The 11,225-nt window shown below is 39.5% G+C and overlaps 1 protein-coding gene across 4 annotated transcripts in view; it reads right to left on the reverse strand.

Annotated features, from left to right (window-relative positions):
• G3BP2 (G3BP stress granule assembly factor 2) overlaps window positions 1–11,225 on the reverse strand; it is a 36,798-nt gene that overhangs the window by 24,623 nt on the left and 950 nt on the right. The window lies entirely within an intron of this gene.

Consider the following 11,225-nt stretch of genomic DNA (forward strand, 5'->3'; position numbering starts at 1 on the left):
AGGAACTCTTACCATTTGCAACGGCATGGATGGAACTGGAGAGCATTATGCTAAGTGAAATAAGCCAGTCAATGAAGGAAAAATACCACATGATCTCACTCATTCATGGATAATAGAGACCATTATAAACTTTTGAACAATAATAGATACAGAGGCAGAGCTGCCTCAAACAGATTGTCAAACTGCAGCGGGAAGGCCGGGGAGGGTTGGGGGGCAGGAGGGAGGAGGTAAGAGATCAACCGAAGGACTTGTATGCATGCATATAAGCATAACTAATGGACATAAGACACTGGGAGGTAGGGGAGGCCAGGGGATTGTCAAGGGCGGGGGGGAAAAAAAAGGACACATATGTAATACCCTTTGTAATACTTTAAGCAATAAAAAAAAAAGTGAATCAGAATTTAGAGGGCTAAAATATAACGGACTGATGGAAATCAAGCAGAAAGTAAAGGTATTGGGGATGGCACAACCTTACTGATTAATCTATTTTTTAATGACAGACTAATTTATGTGCTCTACACAAGCAACTGCCATCTCTTCCATCTCCCCCCCCCTTCCCCCATAGTAGGAAAATTAACAGTTCAATAAATAAGGAATGCATCAAAGAAGCATTAGAGATAAATTATAGATGAACCACCAAACAAGGCAGTTTGGGACGTGGAAAAAGCTGACTAATATAAAATTTGTGTTTATTATTCATGCAAGGCAGTGCATATAAGAAAGCCAAGAGAAAGAAAGAACCAAATTACCCATTCAGTATAAAAAGTCATGTGTTTTTTTTAATCTCAATTTCCTAATTTACAAATTGAGACATGATCTCTGGTCAAGCCTCCAAGACTATGCAGGTCAATAAAGATAACCAAGACAGTACAAAAAAAGATCTTCAGAAGTTTGTTAGCCTCTAGCACCCAAATACCAACATTATATCCAGCTTCCCTCATTATCTATTGAGCCTTAGCTATGTCCAAGACCATTCTACTGACCAACTCTGTCCCATCACACTTAAAATCCATGTGTACCTTCATCAATAGCCGTTTATTCCTTCCTATTTCTTAAAATGTCTCCTTCTCCATTTGCCTAGACTAATTCCTGAAGCACATACCCAGGGAAAATGCTCTATATATCAACTGTTACCATTTTTTCTAAATCTCTTAATACTCATAAGCCATTGAGAAGAGCAGAGGGAAAAAGTAACGCATACACACAAATAAGATAGAAAAGAAAGTCATATTGGACTTCCTATTGGTATCTACAATATGCTCAGATTTCCTCAATTTCAAAACGAATATTTAAAAAACCTGTTATCAACCAAAGTTATTAGCCTCTATTCTTCCCATGACTAAAACTTCAGCTTTTAGTTAAGCACTTAGGTTTTTGTTTACTTTTTAAAGTCAGTGAATTAGTAGCATATAATGGAACTGTCCCCAAAGCAAACAACCTAAGGCTAGTATGAATATAACGTAAAAAATGAGCTGACATTTCTGTTCTACTCTGTACAAGTTCAATACTGGTTGAACAGTAAATAGAAATTACAGAAAGTTAGATTTAGGTTCAATCCTATCATATATATATAAAAAGAGGTAATATGCAAACTGTCCAGGGCGCCGTAACGTCACAACCGCTCAGGAGGAGGCTGCGCGCGCAGGTGGGTGGGTGGGAGGGACTGCGGGAGAGGTAAGACAAGCCACGATGCCGCAGCAGCTTGAGCAGGCCCGGAGCGGAGACGGGGGCCTGCCTGCCACCACGCGCCAGCAGTCCCACCTCTGCGCGTGAGCTACAGAGGAAACACCTTTTCTGATTGCTCATTGGCTAAGCTCTCAGTACACCACTCGCAGTGTTCTTGGTAACTTGGGTAATAAGAATTCAAGAAGGTGATCTAGGGTTTTTCCACCTCACTCCTGGAGGAAAAAACAACCAGTCGACCAGTCGCTATGATGCATACTGACCACCAGGGGCAGACACTCAACGCAGGAGCTGGTCCCTGGTGGTCAGTGCGCTCCCACAGTGGGAGTGCCGCTCAGAGGGCGGGTCCACAGCTGCTCGGCTGACTGAGATAAGCAGCACCCCACAGTGGGCCGATACCCTCAGGCCAGAATCCAGTGCACCGGGCCTCTAGTCCTATATAATAAAAGCCTAATATTCTAAATGTCCAACCATTCAACCAGTCACTATGACGCGCACTGGCCACCAGGGGGCAAATGCTCCAACCAATAGGTTAGCTTGCTGCTGGGTCTGGCGGATCCGGACTGGGTGAGACGGGCCAGACATGCCCTGGAACCCTCCCGTGATCCCTCCCTGGCCGACTGGCCCCAATCAGCGCCGATCGGGACTGGGCGAGATGGGCTGGACATGCCCTGGATGAATTCATACACCAGGACTCTAGTATAAATATAATGAAAGAATAACCTGAAAGAGCTATTTCATGAATAGCCAGTCACTGCAGGTATTTATTGCAGAGACTAACTGAATAATTCAGCAGAAATATTGTCAAACTAGTCATGTGTCTAACAAAGATTAGGTAACTCCAATGCCAGCATTCTAGAAGTCTATTAACAAGGACACCTTTGACTCCTACTTCAATACTCATTCCATACCTTTCTAATGATTGAAACATTATGCATCCACATTTGGGTCCAGCTAAAATATTGTTCCCTGAAAAGCTTATCTGTTTGCCCCAATAGGATATTATTATCTTACCTCTGAATTCTCAACTTTGGGTCTTTTTCATGACACTTCATTAGTCATATCCTGCCCTAAATTACTAAATGTGTATCTGTCTTAGTCTTCCTCTTCTCTACTTCCCTCTCATGTATTATATTCTGAGCTTTCCCTTGAATGTCATTCCTCAAAAGTCACAATTGTACTAAAAAATCCAATAACCTCTCCTCACTCCTCTATATGTCTGCATTATCACTGTTGACCACCTCCTTCTAATGCTTCTAGATTTCTACGATGAGGCCAATAACCTACAACTCAACACCTATAATAATGACTAACATAAAAATCTAAAAGTACTAACTGTTTACAAGATAGGGAGAGTTGGTAGGAATGAAAAAATGTTAATCACTTCAGAAAACAGTAAGGCAGTTTCTTATAAAATTAAAAACATACACATATCCCATATTATTCAGCAATCCTACTCCTAAGTACTTATCCAAGAAAAATGAGGCATATGTCAAAAAACATGTATGCTGTTTATGACAGCTTTATTAATAAACATTAAAAGCTGGAAACAACAAAATGACCATTAGCCAGGAGAATAAATTGTGGTGTAAGTCCATGCAACTGAATACTGCTCAGCAATAAAAAGAACTGACTTATGCAACAACATGGATGAGTTTCAAAAACATTATTCCAAGCTAAAGAAGTTAATCCTATATAATTCTATTGATAGGACATTCTGTAAAATGTAAAAACTATAGGATTACATCAGTTCAGGGGCTGGAGGCAGAAGGGAAACAACTAAAAGGAACATGAGGGAACTTCAGGTGATGGAAATATCTTGAACCTTGATTGAAGTGGTGGTCTCATGACTGTGTCTGTCTGTCCAAAGTCATATAACTGCACATGAAAAGAGTGGTTTTTACTCTTTGTAAATTATTCCTCAATTAACATTTAGCAATGCAATTATGCTTCATTATGTCAATCATTTCACAACTATTTATGGAGAATCTACCACAACCAAGCATTTATAAGAGAAACATGGTACCCTGAAATCAATACAATTCAACAGTTCAAAAAAGGCAATTTATTCTAAGTTATCATCTTTCACCTACTAGGATTAACAAAAATTAATATCCAGTACTGTTAAGAATATGGGAAAAAGGCTCTTTCACAAACAGTATTGGTGGGAATATAAACTGTTAAAAACTTTTGGAGATTTAATTTCACAGTTTTAATCAATAAAGTAATAAAAATGAACACATACACAGTAATCACACTTCAAGAAGTAAATGCACAAAGATGGTATATTCAAGGTTTTTCATTGCCACAAAAGAAAAAAAAATCAGCCTAAATGCCCATCAACAGGGAAATGACTTACTAAATTATGGCATATCTATAAAATACAAAATTATACACTCAATAAAAATAGGGAAAAACAGGAAAGTTATACTTAAACCACATTGTCCCGAGTATTTAAAAGAACCATATATTGACTTTGTAGTTTTAAAAATAGTATTTTTAAAATTTTTCATTTAGGTTTGATAACCCATCAAACAGATATGAGTTACTGGTTAGGAAACATGGCTCTAGATCAGTGGTTCTCAACCTTCTGGCCCTTTAAATACAGTTCCTCATGTTGTGACCCAACCATAAAATTATTTTCGTTGCTACTTCAGAACTGTAATGTTGCTACTGTTAAGAATCATAATGTAAATATCTGATATGCAGGATGGGCTTAGGCGACCCCAGTGAAAGGGTTGTTTGACCGCCAAAGGGATCGCGACCCACAGGTTGAGAACCGCTGCTCTAGAATAAAGGTTGAAAGTGTGAAAATTCATTTAGTACTACTAGTTAACCAAAAAAGTACCGACAGTATGCTTACATTAGTGACCATTAATGGTTAAAGTCTGAGTGTGCTTAAATATTACCAACTAACTGCAGATAAAATTGAGAAGGCTGAAATGGGAGAAACAGTCCATAAAGATACCATGCTAGAATTAAAAATAAGCAGCTCCATAGAGAAAGAGTATAATGAAAAGCCTACTGCCTAAGACTGTAAGGTACACTCTCCAAGTTTAATGTTTCCAAGAGGTAATTTAAAAAACACTTGTGTTTACCTGAGATAGTACTATTTTTTCAGATAACCTGATACCAATGGTCTTAGAAACAAAAATAAATCGAACCCCAACTGTGAAATATCAATTCATGTGCAGTCATTATGTCCACTTTCACCACTATTATTCAACACTAGAGGCCCGGTGCACAAAAATTTGTGCACTCGGGTGGGTCCCTCAGCCCGGCTTGTGCCCTCTCGCAGTCTGGGGCCCCTCCCCCTGGCTGCTGGCACCAGTTTTCCTCCGGCGCCCGGAACCCAGGCCTTCGCTCTTCGCCAGAAGGGGCCCGGGCCCCAGGGGCATGGCGGAGGCTGGCACAGCGGGTGAGGGCCTTAGGTCCTCGCTCGCCGCGTGCGGGCCCCGGGGGCGTGGCGGAGCGTCTGCATCAGGGGGGCTCTCCAACCCCACCAGCCACCCTGGTCTCTGACCAGCATTTGGTCTGAGAGGGTCCCTGCCACCGGCACCACTTGTGTGCTCCAACAGGGGGCAGTGTGCTCCCCATGACAATGAACTCTCAGAGCAGGGATTCCCGTTTTGCCCACCCCTGGCCCCAGGAGAGCCAGGACACCAAACCACAGAATTAACTTCTCACCCAGATTCACTTGCCGCGTGTGGGCCCCAGGGGCGTGGCCGAGGCCGGTGCAGCGGGCTTCCCTCTTTGCTCTTTGCTCGCCACACCGGCCTTCGTTTGCTGCTCCTGCCCGGGGCCAGCCGGCTTCGCTCTGTCGCTTGGCGCCTACATATGCAAATTAACCACCATCTTTGTTGGCGGTTAACTACCATCTTTCTTGGCAGTTAATTTGCATATCGCCCTGATTAGCCAATGGGAAGCGTAGCGAAGGTACGGTCAATTACCCTTTTTCTTTTATTAGATAGGATAGTACTGGAAGTCCTAACCACAGAAATCAGATAAGAAAAAATAAAAGGCATCCAAATTGGAAAGGAGAAAGTAAAACTGTGATTATTCACAGATGACTTGATATTGTACATAGAAAACCTTAAAGACTCCACAAAAAAACTGCTAGATTTAATAAATGAATTCAGAAAAGTAACAGGATACAAAATTAACATCCGGAAATCAATGGCATATTTAAACACCAATAATGAACTCTAAGAAAAAGAAACTAAAAACAAAAAAAACTAAACCAAAAAAGTAAAAAAATTATACTCAGAAAACTATAGGACACTGAAAAAAGAAACAGAGTAAGATACAAACAAGTGTAAGCATATACCAAGTTCATCACATCATTAAAATGTCCATACTACTCAAAGCAATCTACAGATTCAATGCAATCCCAATTAAAATACCAACATATTTCACAGATCTAGAACAAATATTCTAAAAACTTATATGGAACCAAAAAAGACCCCAAACAGCTGCAGCAATCTTGAGCAAGAACAAATTTGGAGGAGATCACAATACTGGATATCAAGCTATACTGCAATGCCACTGTAATTAAAACAGCCTGGTACTGGCACAAGAACAGGCAGACAGACAAATGGAACAGGACAGAAACCCCAAAATCCACCCATACCATTATGACCAATTAATATTTGACAACGGTGGCAAGAGCAAACAATGGAATATAAATAGTCTCTTCAATAAATGGTACTGGGAGAATTGGACAGGTCCATACAAAAAAAAAGAAAAGAAACTAAACCATCAACTTACACCACACACAAGAATAAACTCAAAACAGATAAAAGATTTAGGTGTAAGTCACAAAACCATAAATATCCTAGAATAAAACATAGGCAGTACAATTTCAGATATCTAATGTAGCAGCATTTTAACCAATACATCTCCTAGGGCAAGAGAAACAAAGGAAAAAATACACATATGGTACTACATCAAATTAAAAAGCTTCTGCACAGCAAAAGAAACCATCACCAAAATGAAAAGGGAACCTACCGTATGGGAGAATATATCTGCCAATGATACACCTGATAAAGGATTAATTTCCAAAATATAAAGAACTCATACAACTCAACACCAGGAAGACAATCCAATTAAAGAAATTGGCAAGGGACCTAAATAGACACTTCCCCAGAGGACATACAGATGGCCAATAGACATATGAAAAAATGCTCAAAGTCACTAATCACCATAGAGATGCAATTTAAAACTACAATGAGTTATCACTGCCAGAATGTCTACCATCAATACATCAATAAAGAACAAGCATTAGTGAGAATGCAGAGAAAAGGGAACCCTAGTACACTGCTGGTGGGAATGCAGCCACTGTGTAAAACAGTATAGAGTTTCCTCAAAAAATTAAAAATGGACCTGCCTTCTGACCCAGCAATCCCATTTCTGGGAATATACCCTAATAATCCCGACATACCAATCAGAAAGGATGTCTACACCCCTATGTTTATAGCAGTGTTATGTACAATAGCTAAGATCTGGAAACAGCCTAAGTCCCCATCAGTAGATGGGTGCATAAAAAAGCGGTGGTACATTTACACAATAGAATACTACACGGCTGTAAAAAAGAAGGATTTCTTACCCTTTGTGACAGCATGAATGTACCTGGAGATTATTATGCTAAGTGAAATAAGCCTGTCAGAGAAAGACAAATACTGTATGACCTCACTTATTTGTGGAATCTAATGAACTAAACAGGTCCAGAGGTATGGATGCAGGGAACAACAGACTAACAGACCTCAGAGGGGAGAGGGTGGGAAGGAAGGGAGGAGATTAACCAAAGAACATATATGCAAATATGCATAGCCCATGGGCACAGACAATAGTGTGGCAAAGGCCTGAGGAGGGGCAGGGGCTGGGTGGAGGAGGGCAAAGTGTGTGTGTGTGTGGAAATGGGAAACATCTATAATACTGTCAACAATTTCAAAAAATTAAACTAAAAAAATAATATTCTCAAAGACTACAAAACCATAGGGGGAAAAACAAAAAAAAAACACACAAAAAACAGAGCGTAAAATTTTAAATGACAGTCTGATTTCAATAACGTTACGGCAAGGTATGCACTTCAGCAAGACAGTGAAGTTAATTTTTCGATCTACTATAGGAAAATAATTATCAGAGCAGATTTCAATAAAAAATACAAAGTAACTTTGTATCCCACCAATTATCTTTAATCTCAGGGATCTCAAATGACATCTCCATTTTTATTAAAGAAACTATTATCCATAAAATAGCTAGATCTACATATAATCATAAAACCTAATTATAATTTGTTAACTTCAAACACCTGGCTGCAACAACCACTATATATAAGCATCAAAATGCATAATCAAAAATTTACTCTCCGAGGAGCCTGGAGTGTCCTGACCACCCATTAAGAATAAGAAACACAGCATCTTTGCTCAAGTAGTTCTAAGAGGGGGAAAAAAATTCACTCATTACAAATTACTGACATAAAAATTCATGTCACACTTTGGTGGCTATTTCAATGCTTGGAGAAAATGGTCAAAATGAAAACTACTAAGAAGTTGAGACACATGTCTTATTTAAAAAATGAAACAAAATAAAAAAGACCCCCAAGAAGCCAAAAGAAAATGACATCTAGGAAAATAATCTACAAAAATTTTTTCAGCACTGTAAAGTTAAATGTACTATATCCTGCTTCTTATAAAAAGACTAAGATTTCTACAAATAGGATGCAGTTCTTTTTACCAGAAAAAAAAAACTGTATTACCAAAGGCCATGTCTATGCTAGGACACAGCTTATCTCAACTACTGAATACTTACTCAGTTACTCCTCTAGAGCCCCTCACTTGGGGCTCATACAATTCAGGCCCAGGCTCTTTCGCACTGAACCATTCTCAATAGCTAACCCATTTTCAAAAGCTGATCCCAAATTAAAATTAGAATCTTCCAAAATTCCAGGTGGGTCTGTTTAAAATGACTTTACCAATCAAACAGCGATGTATCTCTCTCTAGAGAGCAAAGGCTACTTTGTTGTGACAGACCATTGAATGAAAGCATCACAATCAAGATCCATGCACCAGTGGTGGAAATGAACAATAAAAGGTAATTGTGGGTTAAGCCTTTTCTTTTTTTAGGCCTCAAAGGTAAGGAGGCAAGTTTTGAAACTCAGAAACTATTAAAAGTGATCAAGTATTGGGAGGAAATGCTGACCAACAATAATAAAAGCATGTATTTATATTATGCTTTCAAGTTTAACAAGTAACCTAGATATTCCTTTATCTCCTTGAAATAGATAGGATATCAGTTTCATTTACAGAAAAGGAAACTGATGTTTAGAGAGCCTAAGAAAAGGAAGGAGTTCAAAGTCCCTCCTTATAGTTATGAAAGAGACGACCTGAAATCAGGTCTCCTGCCTCTGGTGATGTTTTCATTACACCTGTTAAAAACAACTGCTTTAGAAGAACAGCCAAAGACACAACTGTTCACATATTTGATATTGTTGGTAGAAGCAAAAAAGCAGGGGACAATAACATAATAGGAAATCTGAAAAGTGTCACCCCAACATACTAAAAAAGTTTTATCAAATAGGGTAAAATATATAGAAATTAAACAATAAGCTGAGACACAGCAGTCAAGAAACTGATATACTATTACTTCTGAGCCAGTCCAGAGTTCTGGGAGAACCAATTTGCCTTATCAGTTCTTAAACAAGTGTCCACCAGTGGAGAGTAACCAAGTCATGTTTGTCAATTAAGTTCTACTGAATTCAAAAGTTCAGAAACAACCCTTAAATTCGTACCTATTAAAACCAAATTTGAAAAGTAGTGATTCTCCACCTCCATACCCCCTCAGCATAAGTCTTCTTTAAAGCAATTTAGGAAAGAATTTTCAATTCTGATAGTGGGTAATCAACAGCAATAATTCTGCAGGATAAGGATACTGTTAAAAATCCAAAGACACTATTAGTAGTACTTATAGATTTTCAGTAACTGCTATAGAAATTTTCTTTTTTGATCTCTCATAAGTGAAAAATGGATAATTAGTATTTCCTGCTACCAACAGTGCCAATATTATTCAACTCAAGAGTTGTCTGCTGGCAATTCAAGTTGCAAAATGAACATTCAATTAGACTATGAGATGATTAAATACTTATTTTCTCCGTGGTCCTACTTTTGATCCCCATTTACCCCACAAGCATTCTGGTTCTCTCCACTCTTTTTTTTTTAAACATATTTTTATTTTATATATTTTTATATATTTTATTGATTTTTCACAGAGAGGGAGAGGGATAGAGAGTTAGAAACATCAATCAGCTGCCTCCTGCACACCCCCTACTGGGGATGTGCCCGAAACCAAGGTACATGCCCTTAACCGGAATTGAACCCGGGACCCTTCAGTCCTCAGGCCGACACTCTATCCACTGAGCCAAACCGGTTAGGACTCTCTCCACTCTTAATACTTGTTCACACTTGACTAATATTTCAACCTCGGATATTCGTAATCGGAACAGCTCTTAGTAATAAGCAAGCCACTGCAGGTCCTTATCCTACCTATAATTCCTGATAACTTTTCAGAATTAAACAGCAGTTAGAGATTAAAACATATGACTGAGTTCTAAAAAATTTAAGAAAACGGAAAGGTAAATAAACATCACCAAAGAAACACATGATTCAGTTCTAAGTTCAAACTCATCATACCGTCTATTTCTTAAGACCAGGAATTTGGGGCATAGAAAGGACCACTGGATACTATAATGTTTACTTAGAAACCTTGCTCACATGCCTAAGGCTATATCAACTGCCAAATATGGTGCTGGACAAGGAATTACCATCTTCTTACCCTCTAGTATCCGGGGCTCCCTAATGGCAGTAAATGGTTCACGGAACCAGGTACATGCATTGCTAACATTTGGAAAACTAAAATGAGGTCTGGAGCCTTGAACCCCAAACCAGGATTTTAACACAAGTTAATATCACGACAATTCTGGGGGGGGCGGATCAGAGAGGATAACTTGGCTGTTTTTGCACCTTCGGAGCACGTGTGTTTTGTCTGTCTGTCTAAGAGCTAAACACACCGCCCCTCCCAAAAAAAAAAAAAATTGGCTAAAACATTAGGTAGACCTTGAAGGGGGAAAAAATACTGATCTATGCTGAAAATGATAGATGCAAATCTATATTCGCTCCAAAGCGAGCAGCACAGGGCCATCTTAAGAAATCTGCTTTTAGAGAAGCAGGTAAAATTCGACCAGATTCGACTAACAAAATGAGCACTAGGGAAGCTTAGGTTCCTGCCTTGGACTATCCTTCCCGCACCCCCCCCCCAAAAAAAAAGTGGGGTAAGGAGGAAGAAATCCATGCTTCAAAGTCCTCAAACATCTTTTCGGTTCCTGGGTCAATAAAGGATCGTTTACAAAAAAAAGGGGGGGGGCCCACGAAGCGAACGTCATGGCTCCAGTTTCTGAACCCGCCGGGGATAAACCCGAGAGGAGCGCCCGGGCCGCGGAACACGGGGCGCTGGGGGAGCCAAGCGGCCGGCGCCTTCAACCCCGGATC

Source organism: Myotis lucifugus, unplaced genomic scaffold (genome assembly GCF_000147115.1).
Source record: "Myotis lucifugus unplaced genomic scaffold, Myoluc2.0 scaffold_487, whole genome shotgun sequence".
Lineage (NCBI taxonomy): Eukaryota > Metazoa > Chordata > Mammalia > Chiroptera > Vespertilionidae > Myotis > Myotis lucifugus.